The sequence below is a fragment of the Pipistrellus kuhlii genome, unplaced genomic scaffold, assembly GCF_014108245.1.
Source record: "Pipistrellus kuhlii isolate mPipKuh1 unplaced genomic scaffold, mPipKuh1.p scaffold_m20_p_1, whole genome shotgun sequence".
Classification (NCBI taxonomy): domain Eukaryota; kingdom Metazoa; phylum Chordata; class Mammalia; order Chiroptera; family Vespertilionidae; genus Pipistrellus; species Pipistrellus kuhlii.
Window position 1 is genome coordinate 75,635,087 of NW_023425404.1, and position 19,716 is coordinate 75,654,802.

Genomic DNA, 19,716 nt, shown 5'->3' on the forward strand with positions numbered 1-19,716 from the left:
TACTGTATTTGTTTTGTCTGAAATTCCAGAGTGAAGAACTCATTCCTTTGGTTTCCTTAAGAGATGTATTTTTCTCACAGAATGGTGATTTCTTATCAGTCATTTATCATGGGTCACCAAACTTTTATTTGTTAAGGGCTAGATAGCAAGTAACTTAAGCTTTTTGGGTCAAGAGGCAAAATCAAGGATGGTATTTTGATACTTAAGTAATGAGAGAAAATAAAGTTCCACAAATATGTATAGGTGAAATTCAAAACATTATCAATGAACACTAGAATTTGAATTTCATATACTTTTCACTTGTCATGAATATTATTGTCATTTTGATTTTTTTTTAAACCATTTAAAAATGTAAAAATCAGTTTTTGCTCATGGGTCAAACAAAAACAGGTAGTTGGAAAAGGGAGGCTAAATGGTGATGAAAAACAAAACATAAAAACAGGTGGTTGGCCATATTTGGGGGTTGGACTCTTTTTTTCCAACTCTTAATTTACATTACATTGTGAAAGAGTTTTTCTGTCATTGTATGTGATCATATTTTTTTGCTTTTGAACAAGAGAGAACATGAGGACATTGGTCATTGTTATGTGAAAGTGTGTACACAGATACACCTCTCTCTGGTGGAGGCATTTTAGGTTTGTCTATTCTTGGCTTGCTGTTTTTGGAAAAGCCCTGGATAAATAAAATGTCTGAAAAAAATATTTCACCTTCATTTTTGAAGTGTTTGTAAAAAAGAAATGATTATGGAAACTCATGACATTTTTGAGAATGTTTCTGTGCATCCACTCTAAAATTTAGATTTTTGCTTAGCATAATACTCTCCAATTCCATCCATACTGAAATAAGCCAGTCAGAGAAAGATAGGATAGCATCTCACTCATATGTGGAATCTAATGAACAAAATAAACTGATGAACAAAATAGCTCCAGAGACATAGACGCATGGAACCGACTGAGGAATTTCACAGGGAAGGAGTGATTGGGGAAGAAATTACCCAATGACTTATATGCATACTAGAGGCCTGATGCATGAATTTCATGCATAGGTAGGCCTGGATGGTGATCAGGCCGATCGGAGCCTTCCAGCTGCCAGCCAGGGCCTCCCTTCCCTCGCTGCTGGCTGCTGGCAGGGGCCTTCATTCCATGCCACCTCCTGGTGGTCAGTGCATGACATAGTGAGTGATAGAACTCCTGGTATCCCGGTCGAACTCCTGTGGGGACAATTTGCATATTAGGCTTTTAGATATATAGATATGCATAGCCCATGGACACAGACTATAGTGTGGTGAAGGACTGGAAGATGTGGGTGTGGGGCGGAGGGCATCAATGGGGGAAAAACAGAACATCTGTAATATTTTCAACAATATTAGTAAAAATAAATTTAAAAAATATAAAATTTAGATCTTAGTCTCACAAAACCATTATCATTGTGGGGCATGGAGTTTATTTTTCTTTATAAATTATATGATGATTATCAAAATGACAAGTTGATTTCTTTTTAAATAAACCTTTATTGTTGAGAGTATTACAGATGTCCCACTTTCCCCTCCCCCCATTACGCTCCTCCAGCTAGTTCCCATCTCACCCCAAGTCTACACCATTCCATTGTCTGTGTCCATAGGTAATATATATTGTATATATATGCATATCATTTATTTGGCTAATCTCTTCTTTTCTTCCCCCCCCCCCCCCTCGCTCCCCACCACCCACTTCCCTCTGAGATTCATCAGTTGATTCCCTGATTCCATGCTTCTGGTCCTATTTTATTCATCAGTTTATTTTATTCATTGGATTCCTTGTCCATTTATTTTGATTTTTAGATTTGTTGATAGATATGTATTGCCATTTTATTATTCATATTTCTTCCTATTCTTCCTCTTCTTCTCCTCTTCCTTCTTCTTTTCCTTTTTCTTCTTCTTCCTACCTGTTTTTATTTTGCTGCTTTTAAGATTCTCTCTTTTGTCTTTAACCTTTGGCATTTTAACTATGCTGTGTGTTGATGTGGGCTTCTTTGGGTTAATCTTGTTTAGGACTCTCTGTGCTTCCTGAATTTGTAAGTCTATTTCTTTCATCAGGTATGGGAAGTTGTTTGTCATTATTTTTTCCTGAATTTGTAAGTCTATTTCTTTCATCAGGTATGGGAAGTTGTTTGTCATTATTTTTTCAAGTAAGTTTTCAATATCTTGCACTTTCTCTTCTACTTTTGACACCCCCATAATGCAAATATTGAAGTTGTTCCAGAGGCGCTTTATACTATCTTCATATTTTTGGATTATTTCTCTTTTTGCTATTCTGATAGGGTGGTTTTTGCTTCCTCACATTCCACATCATTGATTTGATTCTTGGAATCTTCTACTCTAGTTGTTCTCAACCCTTTTAATGCTGTGACCTTTTAATACAGTTCCTCATGTTGTGGTGACCCCCAACCATAAAATTATTTTCATTGCTACTTCATAACTGCAATTTTGCTATTAATGAATTATAATGAAAATATCTGTGTTTTCCAATGGTCTTAGGCTCTGCAGCAGTGGTTCTCAACCTGTGGGTCAGGATGTCTTGGTTTCTCTACATTATGACTTTTGTGGGTTCTAGGCACTTTTGCCTTAGGAGCTCCTTATGCCATAAAAATATTAAAAGCTTTTATGTTTGTGTTGGTATAAAGAGAAATACAATTTAGGCTATATTCATTATTACATGTTAATCATTATTATATTGTGTTTCTTATTTTTTAAAAGAAATAAAAACATTTTTGTAGTTCCTTAAAGAAACATGGGCCCTAGGCCCATGAGTGTATTGGGTAAGTCAGCCCTAGCTAGGGCAGTGGAATTGGATTTGGGGAAGAGGATTATTTAATTAATTATTATTTCTTTATAATTAATTAATTAATTATTTCTTTGTCTACTTATAGAACCCATCCTCATTTTCTGCTGCCCCCTCCACACGATCCCTCTCCCCAGCCCAACTTGTACCTACTGTGAATCAGACTTGAGTCCCATTGGGCTAAATCAGGAGACAAATCTGAGAGAGAGAGAATTGTCTCCTCATTCAGAATACCAAGACTTACTCATGGGGTTCTGCTCATCATATCTACTCCGCTCTTCTTTGTTCATCTCATCTCCTCCCAGATGACTCTCCACATTCATGCAAATGAGATTTTGGGACATCCGTCCCATCACTTTGTTAGATACGTTCATATATATCTGAGTCCCAATGTGAAGATTCTTTCCACCCTCAACCTGCTTATCTGCATTGAGGGCATGTGCGTGCCTGCCCCAGGGATGAAAAAAGTCTTTTCTCACACAGAATGACTTTTGTATCCACTGGGCACATTCAGTTCCTTTCTTTTATGGCTCATTTTAAGGAAGTACTTGCTTTCTATTCTAAACCTATTTCCTCTGCCCCTTCTCACCTGAACTCCACGGTACAAATGTACTTTCTACCTTTCCTCTGACATGCATTATTACGTACATACACACCAATACATATGTTTATCTAGACTGTGAATACCTAGGTGATCAGAATAGAGTCTTACTGGTCTTTTTATTTTTAGTTGGACAATAAAATGTATGTGAATTTGTCTTATAAGACTACAAACAACTGGAGGCAAGATTATTTACCTTTTGCCCTTGTATCCCTCTCCACAGAATTCCTTGGACTTCTTAGTCACTCGGTAAATAAATATTTATCGAATTACGTAAACAAAAAAAAATGTTTGCTCTCGGAGACCTGGATTTTCTTATTTAAGTATTTGTTTATTTTAGGAAATCATGTATGAGATTACATTCAAGCACATTCTTAAGAAAATTTATTTCCACTCCCAGATCCATATGAGAAAAGTTTGAAGGAGCTAGAATTTAGTATAGAGAAGAGATAACTAAAGACTGAGTGTAAATGCTCCCTAGTGGATGCTTTTCACCAGTCATTCTTCATCTGAACTGAGGAAGGTGTATGCACTGTCTTATATATAAACACTAGAGGATGGATGCATGCAATTCATGCAAGAGTAGGCCTTCCCTTCCCTGGCTGCCGGCACTGGCTTACTTCTCAGCCCTGGCTTCATCCAGAAGGTCACCTGGAAGGACGTCCAGTATAATTAGCATATTATATATTTATTATTATAGATATATAGATTAGATGCTGTTAGTTATAGATCTGTGTTACTTGGAGAACTTACAGAATTAGCTTTGTTTAATAATAGGACAAAGAATCATATTCTTGGTGTGGATTTAGAACACATCTTACTACTAGTAAGCCCTTCAATTCTTTGTGGTTGTATAGTTTTCACAAATACTGTAATAATAGTGCAAGGGATATAGTATTCTGAAATTGTTAACTTATGTAATGAAATGTTAAAATATTTCATGATGTATGAGATAAATGTGGGACAAAGAAAGGAATATTAAGCATCACTCAGTATACATTCACATACCTTTTCCCCCTCAAAGACATAGCACAAAATGCTCCACTTTTCAATGGGTTTTCTAAAAAAAAAAAAAAAAAAAAAAAAAAAAAAAAAAAAAAAAAAAAAAAAAAGATATCTTTAAAAAGGCTAAGAAAGATTAGATAATAAGGGAGAAAAACATATACTTTCCTAAATAAATAATAATTATTATATGATTTTGAGATCTTAGGTTCTTTAGGAAATGCTACAAATATCTGAAGAGCCAGAGTTATACCTTTGAAGCCCATTTTAATTATTTCTTTGTAATAAATTACCCTCAAACTTACAATGAGATTTACTATTTCACACAGTTTCTGTGGGTCAGGAGTCCAGCTGTAGCTTAGTTGTCTGATTCTGGCTTGAGAACCGCATGGGGTTGTGGTCAAGATCTTTTTGGGGGGGCTGCTGCTATTTGAAGATATGATTGGGATGGAGGGTCAGCCTCTGTCACAACTGGCAATGAAGCTGGCTGTTGGCAGGAAACCCCAGTTGCCTACCACATGGAGGGGCTGCTCAGGAACATGAATACCAGGAGGTAGAAATTTCTGGGGCCAACTTGGCCAACGATTAGCAGGAACTTTTTGTAATAAGATCTGAAAATGGCACTGCAAATGTTTTTGCTGAACATTAGCTGCATATTAAGTTTCATTTTTGTTAAAATATCTTGAATGACTTTACAATAGAAAACATTTAAGAAAATTAATTGGACTTATTATTTGAGTTAGGAGCAACAAAAACAGTTTTTCAGATTTAGCATCATTGGAGAAACAGGAACAACTATGTTTACTTATCCTTCCTCAGTTTATATCTTTTTAAAAATATATATATTTTATTGATCTTTACAAAGAAGAAGGGAGAGGGATAGAGAGCTACAAACATTTATCAGCTGCCTCCTGTGCACCCCCTACTGGGGATGTGCTCACAACCAAGGTACATGCCCTTGACCGGAATCTAACCTGGGACCCTTCAGTCTGCAGCTCTATCCACTGAGCAAAACCAAGTAGGGCCTCAGTTTGTAACTTGAACATTTTAGTTTGTTTATAGATTTCTGGTACTAAAAAAACAAAAGGGATTTAAGACCTTTAGCATTAAATAATGTAGGCACGTGCCCAGCCGGTGTGGCTCAGTGGCCGAGTGGTCACCTAGGAATCAGGAGGTCACATTTCGATTCCTGGTCAAAGGCACATGCCTGGGTTGCGGGGTTGACCCTCAGTGGGGAGCATGAAGGAGGCAGCCGATCAATGATTCTCTCATCATTGATTCTATCTCTCTTTCCCTCTCCCTTCCTCTCTATAAAAATAATTTAAAAAAATAATGTAGACACTTATTTTCTTCCCAAATTTATTTCTCAATAGCATAATCGGAACCAGTGCATTTTCTGATATTTATACTCTTTTCTTCATCTCTCTATATAAACCGAAATCCTATTGAACTTGGAACCTGTGTATAATTACTATGCTTGATTGAATACATTGTGTTGCATTTAAAAAAAACCATTATTTCTAACTATATTCTAACTTTTTAACTATGATATATTCTAATCTTCTTGAGGAAAATAGCCTAGCCTTCTATTTCTCTTGGATTCCTAGTCCCAAAGCACTGTAGCATGGTGTTGCTCGCTTAGTTGATCATGGTTTACTAAGTATTGTAGTCAGTGCCTATTTCAGAGGATGTCATATCTGAGACACAGATGCTATAACCTAGAAACAAGCATATTAATTTAAAAATAACTATAGGTTTCTGAAAGGGGAAAAAAAACAAACAAAAAGATTTTGGGGGGTGTTCCCTTGTACGAATGTCATGGGGTAAAGGAGGTCAAGCCTGATCATTGGCTGGATCGTATTTTGGAAATATTTTCCCGATTGCATCTGTTTTAGACAACCTGGATTAAACAAGCTTTTCATAAATGCTTCAATATTATTATTATTTTTAAAAAGTACTATGTAGCACTAACTGGTTTAGCTCACTGGAGAGAGTGTCAGCCTGTGGACTGAAGGGCCGGTCACAAGTCAGTCCAGGGCATGTACCTTGGTTGCGGGCACATCTCCGGTGGGGGATGTGCAGGAGACGGCTGATCAATGTTTCTCTCTCATCCATGTTTCTAACTCTGTATCCTTCTCCCTTCCTCTTAGTAAAAAATCAATAAAATACATATTTAAAAAAAAAGCACTATGTATTGATAGTTTTATGGTCAAGGGCATCCATAAAAAGTGAAAATCTACTTGAAACTGTGATTGTGGAAATATTTTGTTTTTTGAGCAGGCTTAAATAATGGGCTATATCCTATTAGGACTTTGTAGAAAAAATTATATATATGTATATAAACATATGTGTATATATATATGTATGTATATGTATATATATTTAGCTATAGACAGTGTCTGTAGCAATTTTGATATTTAGATTTATGTGGCAGCCAGTGAAGTTCTGGTTGGATTTTTCTTCCAAATAATATTTTTCAAAACTGACAGTTTAATGAATGCAGGGTTCAGCCACCCAGAACTATCATATAAAATGTTTAATTTAGTTGTGTGTTTTTAAAAAAACGTCAAATGTGGTTAAGAATGAATGCAAAGCAGCGCTGGCACGTTTTGTGCGCCTCTGAGCAGGACTCTGCAGGCCAATGCCTGCAGGCTTTTGCCTGGGGGATGCAAGAGGAAGTCAATGCAAATCAGGGCCCTTTCTTAAGAAAGTAGCCTGTGTGGACACGTATTTGTTTATGGCCATAAACAATGTCTTTTCTTTCCTTCTTTCTGAAACTTGAACTTTGTAGTAAGTTATTTAAAGGCAATGCACCCGAATAGATGAAACGGTAAAGGGTATGTGTTAGGAACACTCTTTGGCCTCATGTCTTTGCAGCCAGCTTCATTTGGGGACCACCTGGAGCCCATGAAGACAGAGTGTGGGGAAGCTGCTCTCTCTACCTCTTCTCTTAAAGTTGGCTGAAAAATCCTGGGCCTGCCTCAGAGGCCAAGGAACACTGGCTTCTATTGTTGGCCCATCTGCTCGAAGCAGTTTAGGGAAAAAGAACGCACTCTGTTTTGAATACTACAAAGCTCTGGCTTAGTGTCTTCCTTCAGACTACTGATCTTTCAGTTTCTTTCCAGCTCTGACATTTTGGGTTCTAAGTTAGAAACTTCTTTGTGAAACACATGAAAACTGCATCCAGGGTAGTGAAATTGCACTGCTCATGGCTTTATAAACGTTCAAATATTGAAAAAGTTGTTCACCACTGTGCTAGCTCTTTTAAAGATGTAGGAGTATAACACTAATTACATTTAGGAGTTTACAGTTTCTGACTCAGTTACGGAGACAAGATAGAATTAACATGTTATTTTTTTTCAACATATATTGTATTTTTAATAAAAAATTCTCTTTGATTTTCATCTGAATCCCAAGTACAAGATTTCTGATTCAAAAAGGTAATTTTTGTATCTCACTAATTTTTTAGTTTTCCTCACAGTTCTTACTGCATTATTTTGGTAGTTTATAATTTTTGTTGCTTTTCTCATTTTCTCAGTTTGGCTTTTGTGAATTGATTTGTATCTAAATAACCTTATTTCTAGTTTACCATAGGTTTTTCTTTTTTTGGGGTTTGTTTTGTTTTTGTTTTTGTTTTTAAGCATATAGTCATAGTCTCTTCAAATCATAGTAAATCATTTAATTCATTTTTTATAATTATATATTTTATATCTAGAATTGCCAATATAATGTCAAATTATGATGGTAACAACAGGCATCTTTATTTTTTTATCCTAATGTAAATAATAATAGCTATTATATACAAGCCGTTTTTTGTTTTCATGTATTATCTCATTTACTCCTCACAATAAACATGTGAGGTGTATACTATTATTATACCTATTTTATAAAACTCAGTCCTAGAGGATTAAATAATTGATATAAGTCTGCCCTGAAGTGACTGAGTCAAGATTTGAATCCAAGCAGTCTGACAGTAGAGCCTGTGTGCTCAGCCAACTTATCATACTGCTTCCCATGTGATTTGCACTTGAAACTGCCATTGAAATGATTGTATGTGTGTGTTTTTAATTTGACTTATAAATTAACGAATTTCCTAAGGTGAAACGCAGCATTTCTTGCCCAGATTGACCTTTGGGAGTCTTCCCTCAGGTCATCATTTGTTTCCAGAATATGTCAGAATATCTACCTCTGGGTGCAGACAGAGACATCTGCTATATTTCTAATTAAATATTTTACAGAACATGTTTAGCAATGCTTTTATAATGACTGATTTTTTTCCACCTGGAACATGAAAATGAAAACCGTTTTCAACTTACCTATACCTTTTTTTTTCCCCCCTTTGAATCAGTTATATCTTTTTCTTTCAAGCTACTGACTTTTGCTTATATTTCATTTACTTTTGTCTTCAGACGCATCAGTTATACCCACCTTGTCTCCATTTTCTCTCTTTGGTTTTATTATAGTCTTTCCATTGCTTCCCTTTGCTCATTTTTCTCTATATTTTGGAAGACCTCATCATTTTTTCTCTACCTTCTAATTTCATTTTCATATAAAAAACTCTGCTTTTTAATATATAAATTTAACATTTAAATGTTTAATACTATCATTGTAGCTTATTTTCCTTCACAGCTTCCTATTTTATTCAGCTTAAGTTTCATTTTTTCTCTTGCTGTTGTTTCACCTAATTCTCTTTACTCTGCATGGATGTCTGCATGTTTTGATAGAATTAATATCTTCTTGCATTTTTTGAACATATGGCACAGTTTATTAAAACTTATTCCTTTGAGATTTCAAGATGTTGTCCTCTTTCTCTTATCCTACAGTGATTTTTCTTTCCCTTCTCCCCTCTCTCTCAAGAATAATAAGCCTTTATTTGAGCAAAAGGAGCCCAGGAGACACATATTCAGATAACAACCTAAATTGTGTTCTGCCAAGATAAAGGGGAGGCCACCTTTTATAGGGAAGGCTCCCAGTCAGATTCCCAATTAGGTCCGTTCTATATAAATGAGGGCACAGTTTGTGCAGTTCTGATGGCACTTGCAGGTCTCAGCCCCTTGGTGGAAAACCAGAGTTCCCTGTAGTGGTTGACTCAGACCCATAAACAAGTGGGGTATAGTTCAGGAAGCCAGAGTTGAAGGTTCACATCACATGAATGCTTTTTCTCAGGGTCCACACCATGAATCATGTGGGACAAGCTTAACACGCAGGTTCTGATTTAGCTGGTCTGGGGTGGGACCTGAGCCCCTGGACACTGGACCACACCTGGAGGAGCGAGGCAGTAAGTCCTCTCCAGAGCCCCGACTGCTGTGCAAACAACAAAACCCCTGCTTGCAAGGAGCTCCCACCTCACTGTGTACCACACTGGCTGGCTTGTGTTTTTAAAAAGGCCAGGCCTGCAGCATAAATTAATTTTCACTTTTGTAATATTATCATTTATAATGATATATATTGTCTTTGGTCTTTGTCCTGTTAACCAAAAAATAGCATTCAAACCTGTAAAGAATTTTCGTGAGTTTATTTGAGCCCAACTGTTGACAATTGCTGGGAAGCAATATCTCAACGGATTAGGATAGTGCTCCAGAGAATGGCAGAGTCTTATCTATTTTTAAACATTGCAATCAAAGGAAGGGACATAGAAGGGTTATATGAAATCCATTGGTGATAGATTAGAGAGGGGGGAGAAAGCAAAGTGGGGAAACCCCTAGGATTGGATAAAAATAAAATGATAAACACATAGTTAGGCGGGGGCAGGAACAATGAACATGATACCAGTGAAGGAGTTTGTGGCATTTGTCCTGGTGAGCAGGCACCGGAGTTGTGCCCTAAGGGGTCCGGAAAAAGGGAAGTTACAAGCTACCCAGACATTTCAAGGGTATGTTGTCATAGATGCAAAAAGACAGATGAACTCAGTTAAGGTTAAGGTTGACCTTGTCAGTGAAGATAACGGCCTAGGATGTAACTGCCCACCATAACTGCTTTTAGTTAAAATTTAATTTCAGACCATCCTTTGTGGTTACTTTAGGTCTCTGAGTTTGCAAGATTGCTGTGCAGGCCTCCCCTGAGCTTGTCAGGTCAGCGTGTGGCCTCTTTCGTCCACGGTCCCATTCCTGGCACAGCTCCTAAAACCCTTGGAATTTCCTAAGTGATAAGAAGACACATATAAAGGTGTCTTTAGTTGCAGAGGTGCTGTTGGAAAGTCCCTAGGTAACCTAAGGCTGGGAGCTGATTACTGGGGAATGAACCACGTGATCAGAGGGTTGAAACTTCCAGTCCCAGCCCCCACATCTTCCTATCTCCAGGAGGTTGAGATCAATCAAGAATGGCCAGTGATATAATCAAACATGCCTATGTAATGGAGCTTCCATAAAAATCCAAAAGGGCAAGTTCTGAGAGTTTTTGGGTTGGTGAGCACATGGAGATTTGGGAAAAGAGACACTTAGAGAGGGGATGGAAGCCCCTCCCCCTTCGCACACACCTTACGCTATGCATCTCTTCCATATCCTTGTTCCTGAGTTATATCCTTTTATAATAAAATTATGATCTTGTAGATAAAATGTTTCTCTGAGTTATGTAAGTTGGTCTTATAAATTAATTAAATCCAAGGAGGGGTTTGTATCAAAATCCAATCTATAGCTGGTAAGTCAGAAGCACAGGTGACAACCTGGGCCTATGATTGGTGTCTGAAATGGTTGGAGCACAGCTTGTAGGACTGAGCCCTTTAACCTGTGGGATCTCATGCTATCTTCAGGTAGACAGTGTTGACTTTATTTTATTTCTCAACGAGAGGCCAGTGCACGAATTTGTACACAGGTGGGGTCCCTTGGCGCAGCCTGTGGGGATTGGGCCGAAACTGTCAGTCCAAAGCCACCTGCTGCTCAAAAAGGTGGGGATAGAAGGATCATACCTCAACATAATAAAAGCTATATATGACAAACCCACAGCAAACATCATACTCAGTGGGCAAAAACTAAAACCATTTTTTTTATTGGATCATTTATCTTCCTTTTGTTAAGTTGTGTGAGTTTCCTGTAAATGTTGGAGATTAAACCTTCGACAGTAAAAACATTTGCAAATATGTTCTCCCACTAAGTGAGCTTTCTTGTTGTTTTGTTGATGGTTTCTTTTGCTGTGCAGAAGCTTTTTATTTTGATGTAGTCCCATTTGTTTATTTTCTCTTTATTTTCCATTGCCCTAGGAGCAGAATATGTAAAGAAATTGCTTCGGCATGTCTGAGATTTTGCTGCCTGTGGATTCCTCTAGTATTTTTAAGGTTTCCTGTCTCATGTTTAACTTCTTTATTGATTTTGAGTTTATTTTTATGTATGGTGTAAGTTGGTGGTCTAGTTTCATTTTTTTTTTTGTTGCATGTATCTGTCCAATATTCCCAAAACCACTTATTGAAGACACTGTCTTGTCTCCATTGTATGTTCATACCTCCTTTGTCAAATATTAATTGAGCATAGTGTTTTGGGTCAATATCTGGGTTCTCTATTCTATTCCATTGATCTATATGTCTGTTCTTGTGCCAGTACCAGGCTGTTTTGAGAACAGTGGCTTTGTAATACTGCTTGAAATCTGGTATTGAGATCCCACCTACTTTGATCTTTCTCAGGATTGCTGTGGCTATTTGGGTTCATTTTTTATTCCAGATGAATTTTTGGAGAGTTCTTTCTAGGTCTGTGAAATATACCATTGGTATTTTAACGGGGAGTGTATTGAACCTATAGATTGCTTTGGGTAGTATGGACATTTTAATAATGTTGATTCTACCAATCCACGAACATGATATGTTCTTCCATCTGTTTACCTCTTCCTCTATCTCTTTTTTCAGTATCCTGTAGTTTTCCATGTATAGGTCTTTTACCTCCTTAGTTAAGTTTATTCCTATGTATCTTAATTTTTTTAGTGTGATGGTAAATGGAATTGCTTTTTTTTAGTCTCTATTTCTGTAACTTCACTATTGGTGTATAGAAAGGCCATAAATTTCTTGGCGTTAATTTTGTATCCTGCTACATTGCTGGATTCATTTATTAAGTCAATTAGTTTTTTGATGAAGTCTTTTGGGTTTTTTATGTACAATATCATATCATCTGCAAATAAGGACAGTTTTACTTCTTCTTTTTCAATTTGGATGCCTTTTATTTCTTCTTCTTGTCTAATTGCAATGGCTAATACTTCCAGTACTATGTCAAACAGGAGTGGTGAGAGTGGGCAACCCTGTCTTGTTCCTGTACTTAGGGGAAATGGTTTTAGTTTTTGACCATTGAGTATGATGTTTTCTGTGGATTTATCATATATAGCTTTTATTATGTTGAGGTATGATTCTTCTATTCTCACCTGGTTGAGAGTTTTTATCAGGAAAGGGTGTTGGATTTTATCAAATGCTTTTTTTGCATCAATTGATATGACTATATGATTTTTATCTCTCAATTTGTTTATGTGATATATCACGTTTATTGATTTGCCGATATTGTACCATCCTTGCATTCCCGGGATAAATCTTACTTGGTCATGGTGTATGATCTTTCTGATGTACTGCTGGAGCCGATTTGCTTGAATTTTGTTGAGGATTTTGGCATCTATGTTCATGAGGGATATTGGCCTGTAATTCTCTTTCATGGTGTTATCTTTATCTGGTTTTGGTATTAAGGTGATGCTGGCTTCATAGAAGGAGTTTAGAAGTGTTCCTTCCTCTTGAATTTTTTTGAATAGTCTAATGAGTATAGGTTTTAGTTCTTCCTTAAATGTTTGGTAAAACTCTCCTGTGAAGCCATCTGGCCCTGGGCTTTTGTTTGCCAGAAGCTTTTTGATGACTGTTTCAATTTCTTCCATAGTTACTGGACTATTGAGCTGTTTAGATTCTTCCTGATTGAGTTTTTGGAAGGTTATATATTTCTAGGAATCTGTCCATTTCCTCCAGGTTGTCCAGTTTGTTGGAATAGACTTGTTCGTAGTATTTTGTAACAATCATTTGTATTTCAGCAGGGTCTGTTGTTATTTCACCTCTTTCATTTCTGACTTTATTTATTTGGGTCCTCTCTCTTTGCTTCTTGGTGAGCCTGGCTAGAGGTTCATCAATTTTCTTTATCCTTTCAAAGAACCAGTTCTTGGTTTTGTTGATCTTTTGTATTGTTTCTTTGGTCTCTATGTCATTTATTTCCACTCTGATTTTTATTGTTTCCTTCCTTCTGTTTACCCTGGGCTTTTCTTGTTGCTCTTTTTCTAACTCTTTGAGTTATAGGGTTAGGTAATTTATTACCATTCTTTCTTGTTTTTTTTCAGTAGACTTGTAGAGCTATGAACTTCCCTCTCAAGACTGCTTTTGCTGTGTCCCATAGATTTTGGATTGTTGTGCTTTCATTGTCATTTGTTGCTAGGATGTTTTTAATTTCTTCCTTGATCTCTCTGATAACCCAGTCATTGTTTAATAGCATGATGCTCAGTCTCCATGTGTTTGATTTCTTTGGATTGTTTTTATTATAGTTGATTTCCAGTTTTATGCCACTATGATCTGAGGAGATGCTTGATATGATTTCTATCTTATTGAATTTGAAGAGACTTTGCCTATGTCCCAACATGTGGTCTATATTTGAAAATGACCCATGTGCACTTGAGAAGAATGTATATCCTGTAGCTTAGGGGTGAAATGTTCTGAAGATGTCAATTAATTTCACCTGATTTAGCGAGTCATTTAGGAATGATGTTTCTTTTCTGATTTTTTGTTTAGAGGATTTGTTCATTTGTGTTAGTGGGGTATTAAAGTCCCCTACTATGATTGTATTGCTGTCAATTTATCCCTTGATATCCTCCAGAACTTTTTTTTTTTTTTTAATGTATTTGGGTGCTCCTGTATTAGGTGTGTATATGTTTACCAGAGTTATTTCTTCTTGTAGGATTACTCCCTTTAGTATTATGAAGTGGCCTTCCTTATCTCATTCTCTGTCCTTCACTTTGAGATCTAATTTGTCAGATATAAGTATTTCTACTCCAGCTTTTTTCTTTCATTTCTGTTTGCCTGAAAGACTTTTTCCCATCCCTTCACCATCAGTTAGTGTGCGTCTTTTTTTCTGAGGTTTGTTTCCTGTAGAGAGCAGATATATTGGTCATGTTTTCTTATTCAATCCATTACCCTATGTCTTTTGATTGGGGCATTTATAGATATCATTGATAGGTACTTGTTTGTTGCCATTTTTATTCTTTACCCCTGTGATCCTTCTGCGTTTCCTATTTCTTCTTTTTACAGCAGACCCTTTAGCATTTCTTGCATTGCTGGTTTGTTGATAATAAACTCCCTTAGTCCTTTGTGTTTGTGAAAGTCCTGATTTTACCCTCAATTTTTATTGATAGCCTTGCTGGGTACAGTATTCTTGGATTCAGACCTTTCCTTTGCATGACTTTGTATATTTCATTTAATTCCCTTCTTGCCTGATGTGTTTCTGTTGAGAAATCAGTCACTAGTCTGATTTGGGATCCTTTGTAGGTAACTTTCTGTCTCTCTCTGGCAGCTTTTAAGATTCTTACTTTGTTGTTGGTGTTTGCCAATTTAATTATAATGTGCCTTGGCATCAGTCTTTTGGGGTTCATTTTGTTTTGGTCTCTTTGAGCTTCTTGGATATTTGTGAGTTTTTTCTTCCCTAAATCAGGAAAGTTTTCTGTCATTATTTCCTCAAATGTTTTTCTATTCCTTGCTCAGTTTCCTCTCCTTTTGGCACTCCTATTATGCGGATGTTGTTTCATTTTGTGTTGTCCCAAATTTCCCTTAGGCTCTCCTGTTTTTTTTAAAAAAATTTTTTCTAGAAACTGCTCTACTTGGGTATTTTTTCCTACTTTGTCTTCTAGGTAACTGATGCGGTCCTCTGTTTCTTCTAGTCTACTGCTGATGATTTCTATTGCGTTCTTCATACCAGCAATGCCACTTTTTATTTCTTGTTGTTTCTTCTTCATTTCCTCTTGTTTCTTACTCATATTGTTGAATTTGTCTTTCATTCTTTTCATCCACCTTATGGCCATTTCTCTGAATTCTTTTTCTGACAGGTGGCTTGCATCCATTTCATTTACTTCCTTTTCTGGTGATGCCTACTTTTCTTTCATATGTGGGCTGTTTCTGTCTCTCTATGATCTCTCTTCATGGGTATCTGGTTATGTAGTTTTCTCTCTCCTACATTGATTTAAGGCACAAAATACAACATAACAAGGCACAATGCACAAGGCACTGAACACAAATATATTCACAATACAAATAACCCTAAATAAAGGTGGCTACCAGAGAAAAGAAAATTAGAGGATAAGAAAGAGGGAAGGAGAAAAAAAAAAGAAGTGCAAAAAGGAAATTGGGCAAAGGAAAAAAAGGAAGAGATAAAAAAAGAATAAGAAAGAAGAGGGGAAAAAACTATATGTGGAGAAAACTCCAATAGAATAGCCACTAATCCCAACAAATGTCAGCAACTAATACCTAGAGATGAATACAAATTACAAATAATATCAAGCGAGGTGAGGGAAAACAGAAGCAAAAAAACAAACAAAAACAATACTAAAAAAAGTGTAAGAATCTCATACACAAGCATAAAAAAACTCATATAATCAACAATGAAGCAAACAACAACAAAAGGACAAAGAGAAGAAAAATTTGCATAGTGAAGAAAGAGAAGAGAGAGTTTTGTATGGACTAAGAACAGGGGATTGGAATTTAGATATAAAAGTAGGGTGAAATTTTAACAGAAGGTAAAAAAGAGGAATAGGGAAAATCTAAAGCAGGCATGGGTCAAGAGAAACAGGACAACAAAAGTGGAAAAGTGAGGAAGAGAGTGTTGGTATAAAGGTCAAGTTGAGATAGAATAAAATGATGCTAAAGGAAAGATGAAAATAGAATGTAGAACACTAATCCCAAAGTAAAATAAAGAGAAAATAAAATGACACTTTTTTAAAAAAGGTAAAATAATAGTAGTAATAATATTGATTGAAAATAAAAATGTAATAGTTAAAAAGGTAAAATCAAGTGAGGAAAAAAATTTAGTTTCTTAAGTAAAAGATGAAAAAAATAAAATAAAAATGTGCAGTAGTGAAGGTCATTCACTTCCTCTATTGTTCTGTTTGGCAAACTTCTTTCTTAGTCAGGACAATCTTGAAGTTTCCTGTGTTCCATTGCTCCTCAGTGTTGTAGACCATAGTCCTGATTTTGAAGTAGGCAGTATGTCTGTATTTCTTATTCTCCTTTATTTGTGTTTACACAAGAGTCAATTTGTGATTCAACCCCTGGGTGGCAGTGTTTCTGGACTGACCTCCAGGTCTATAGGTCCTCTCTAGCTAGTGTTTAGATTTTGTTTTCTCTGTGGCACTTAATACCGGTTTGGGGGAATGAACTGCCCCAGAGCTGGTTCTCTGATTGTTATTCCCTGCTCTGAACACCAGGTTCCACAAAAACAACTTTCTTCTGCAGTCTCTTAGGGTGTCCCCAATTGGGTGATCCTATGTATTGGGCTTAGTAATCAAAAGCAAGGATTTAAAGAGAGAGGAAAAATGAGAGAAAGAAAAAGCCAGAGTAACTGTGTGAACTCTGGCACTTTGGTGCCAGTCTGTGCAGTATTTTTTCCCTTTGAGTCTAAGCAGCGAACACACTTTTAAAATTTTTAGGCTGTCCTTTTGCACCCAGTTCAGCTTTGGTAGCAGCTCTGCAGATCCCTTTCCACATTTGCAGATCACGCCAGCCCAAATGGCCATGGACTTTTTTGGGTTCTCCAGCTCCTGTGTGAGCATTTCTCTCTCCTTCCCAGACCGCAGACTCCACCTTATCCCAGATGATAGCTGACCTTTCTGTGAGGAGGTGCTGAGTTTCTCTGAATCCAGGTGCTCGTACCACTTGAGAACTGGTGTTTCAGCTGTTTGCTGGGTGCTGTAGTTGTAGATTCCTTGGATTTTCAGTCTTCTGATAACAGCCTCTCTCCCCTTTAAGATGGCATGGTCTCCGTGTCAGAGCCGGTCACTCCATGAGGGATACCAGCAGCAGTGGAAGCTATCTGGTCAGAGGAACCCCATCTGGCAGTCCCCCACAGTCCCCTGGATTATAGTTATTTCTCAACTCACCAACAAACACTCTTGGTGCAACCCAGACACCCTCCCTTTGTTCTCTCACTCACGCACTATATTGCAGTCTGCCTTCCAGTCAGCAGCCATCTTCCTGATATCTCAATAATTGACCATTTAACTAGCTTCATTTTTTTTCATTTCCACAACTTATTTCCCATTTTTATTCACAATAAAAATACATTCCTTGAATCCTGGGCACCCCAGCCTCAACCACAATTAAGGAAAAATTCCAAAGTTACTCTCTCTCTCTCTCTCTCTCTCTCTCTCTCTCTCTCTCTCTCTCTCTCCCCCTCCCTCCCCCACCTTTGCTTGTTTTGTGGCCCTGGGCATGTGTACACCATCTAGACTTGTAAGTAATAAGCCTTTTCAAAGTTCCCTAATAATTGTTGAGGTGCATCTTTAAATCATAACAAGAATGAAAGATATGGTCTATTATAGTTACAACATTGGCTCCAGTCAGGGAAATGTCTGTGGGGTTTTACCAGGAATAGTATCAGTCCAGGTGAGAGCCCACAGGTATTTATAGCAGATTGCATCACTATTAATAGGTTGAGACCAACCTTAAGTAATTAGCCTATATATTCACATGGCTGCAAGTTGTTAGAATATTTATTTTATTATTATCTTTATTTTTCAAGGCTACTGCTTAACTGGACAGCAAAGTATAGGAACAGGGCAAGTTAAAACACTAAAAAACTTATTATTTCTTTTGAAATTTATTCGTTTTTATTGAATAAGTGCTCCCTGGGTTGTTATAAGTCTTTTAACAATAAATTATGACATATAAAAATAAACAGTATGGTTCATAAACAGAAAAAACAACAATTAATAGAAGCTGTTCTTAAAGAAGCCCAGGCATTGGACTTACTACACAAATACTTTAAATTTTCATAAGTTTTTGTTTTAATACTTATTTTATTGGGTACTCAGAAGAGTATAATTTTTGGCATTCTGATGCTATTTTAACCTGACCTCTTCTGCTCAACGTGTTTTTGAGATTCATTCATTTTATTGCTTATATTAGTAGGTCATAAGAATGGAATCTTAACTGGTTATTTCTGGTCTGAAATTTTCTTTTTGAATTCATTAACTATGTATAGTACTTTTACTTTGGTATGATAATTTTTCAGTTGATTTTCTTTTTCCCACCAAATCTATGGTCACATAATTTAGTAGTGTTTTGGTCCTTGCTTTTATGTTATTTTTATTACTTATTTTTATTACTTATTTTGTTTTCTTGTTAGATTGGGTCTGAGCTGTGTAACATTTTTAAAAATAAATCTTTATTGTTCAGATTATTACAGGTTTTCCTTTTCCCCCTCTCCCCCACCATATCTCGCCTCAACCTGATTCCCCACCCCACCCCATGCCCTTACCTCCTGCCACTGTCTTCATCCATAGGTGTAAGATTTTTGTCCAATCTCTTCCAGCACCCCTCAGGCCCCTTCCCCCTGAGAATTGTCAGTCCAATCCCTGTCTATGTCCCTGATTCTATTATATTCACCAGTCCATTCTGTTCTTCAGACTTTTTATTCACTTGATTTTTAGATTCACTTGTTGGTAGGTACGTCTTTTTGTTGTTCATAGTTTTTACCTCTACCTTTTTCTTCTTCCTCCTCTTCTTAAAGAATACCCTTCGGCATTTCATGTAATCCAGGTTTGGTGGTGATGAACTTCTTTAGCTTTTTCTTGCATGTGAAGCTCTTTATCTGACCTTCCATTCTGAATGATAGCTTTGCTGGGTAGAGTAATCTTGGTTGTAGGTTCTTGCTGTTCATCACTTTGAATATTTCTTGCCACTTCTTTCTGGCCTGCATAGTTTCTGTTGAGAAATCAGCTGACAGTCATATGGGTACTCCCTTGTAGGTAACTAACTATTTTTCTCTTGCTGCTTTCAAGATTCTCTCTTTGTCTTTTGCCATTAGCATTTTAATTATGATGTGTCTTGGTGTGGTACTCTTTGGATTCCTCTTATTTGGGGTTCTGTGTGCTTCTTGAACTTGTAAATCAATTTCTTTCATCAGGTAGGGAAAGTTTTCTGTCATTATTTCTTCTAATAGGTTTTCAATATTTTTCTCTCTTTTCTTCTAGCACTCCAAAAATTTGGATTTTGTTACACTTAAAGTTGTCCCAGAGGCTCCTTACACTATCTTCATATTTTTTGATTCTTTGGTTTGGTTCTTGGGGAACGTTAATCTACAGTTGAGTTTC

The 19,716-nt window shown here is 36.7% G+C and overlaps 1 protein-coding gene and 1 long non-coding RNA gene across 2 annotated transcripts in view; one reads left to right on the forward strand and one right to left on the reverse strand.

Annotated features, from left to right (window-relative positions):
- TTC6 (tetratricopeptide repeat domain 6) overlaps nt 1–19,716 on the forward strand; it is a 185,829-nt gene that overhangs the window by 43,233 nt on the left and 122,880 nt on the right. The window lies entirely within an intron of this gene.
- On the reverse strand, nt 1,933–19,584 carry LOC123652848. Its single transcript, XR_006742366.1, has 2 exons — nt 19,506–19,584; nt 1,933–2,058 (listed from the first exon to the last, which is right to left on the reverse strand). It is a non-coding gene; the product is annotated as an uncharacterized LOC123652848 (long non-coding RNA).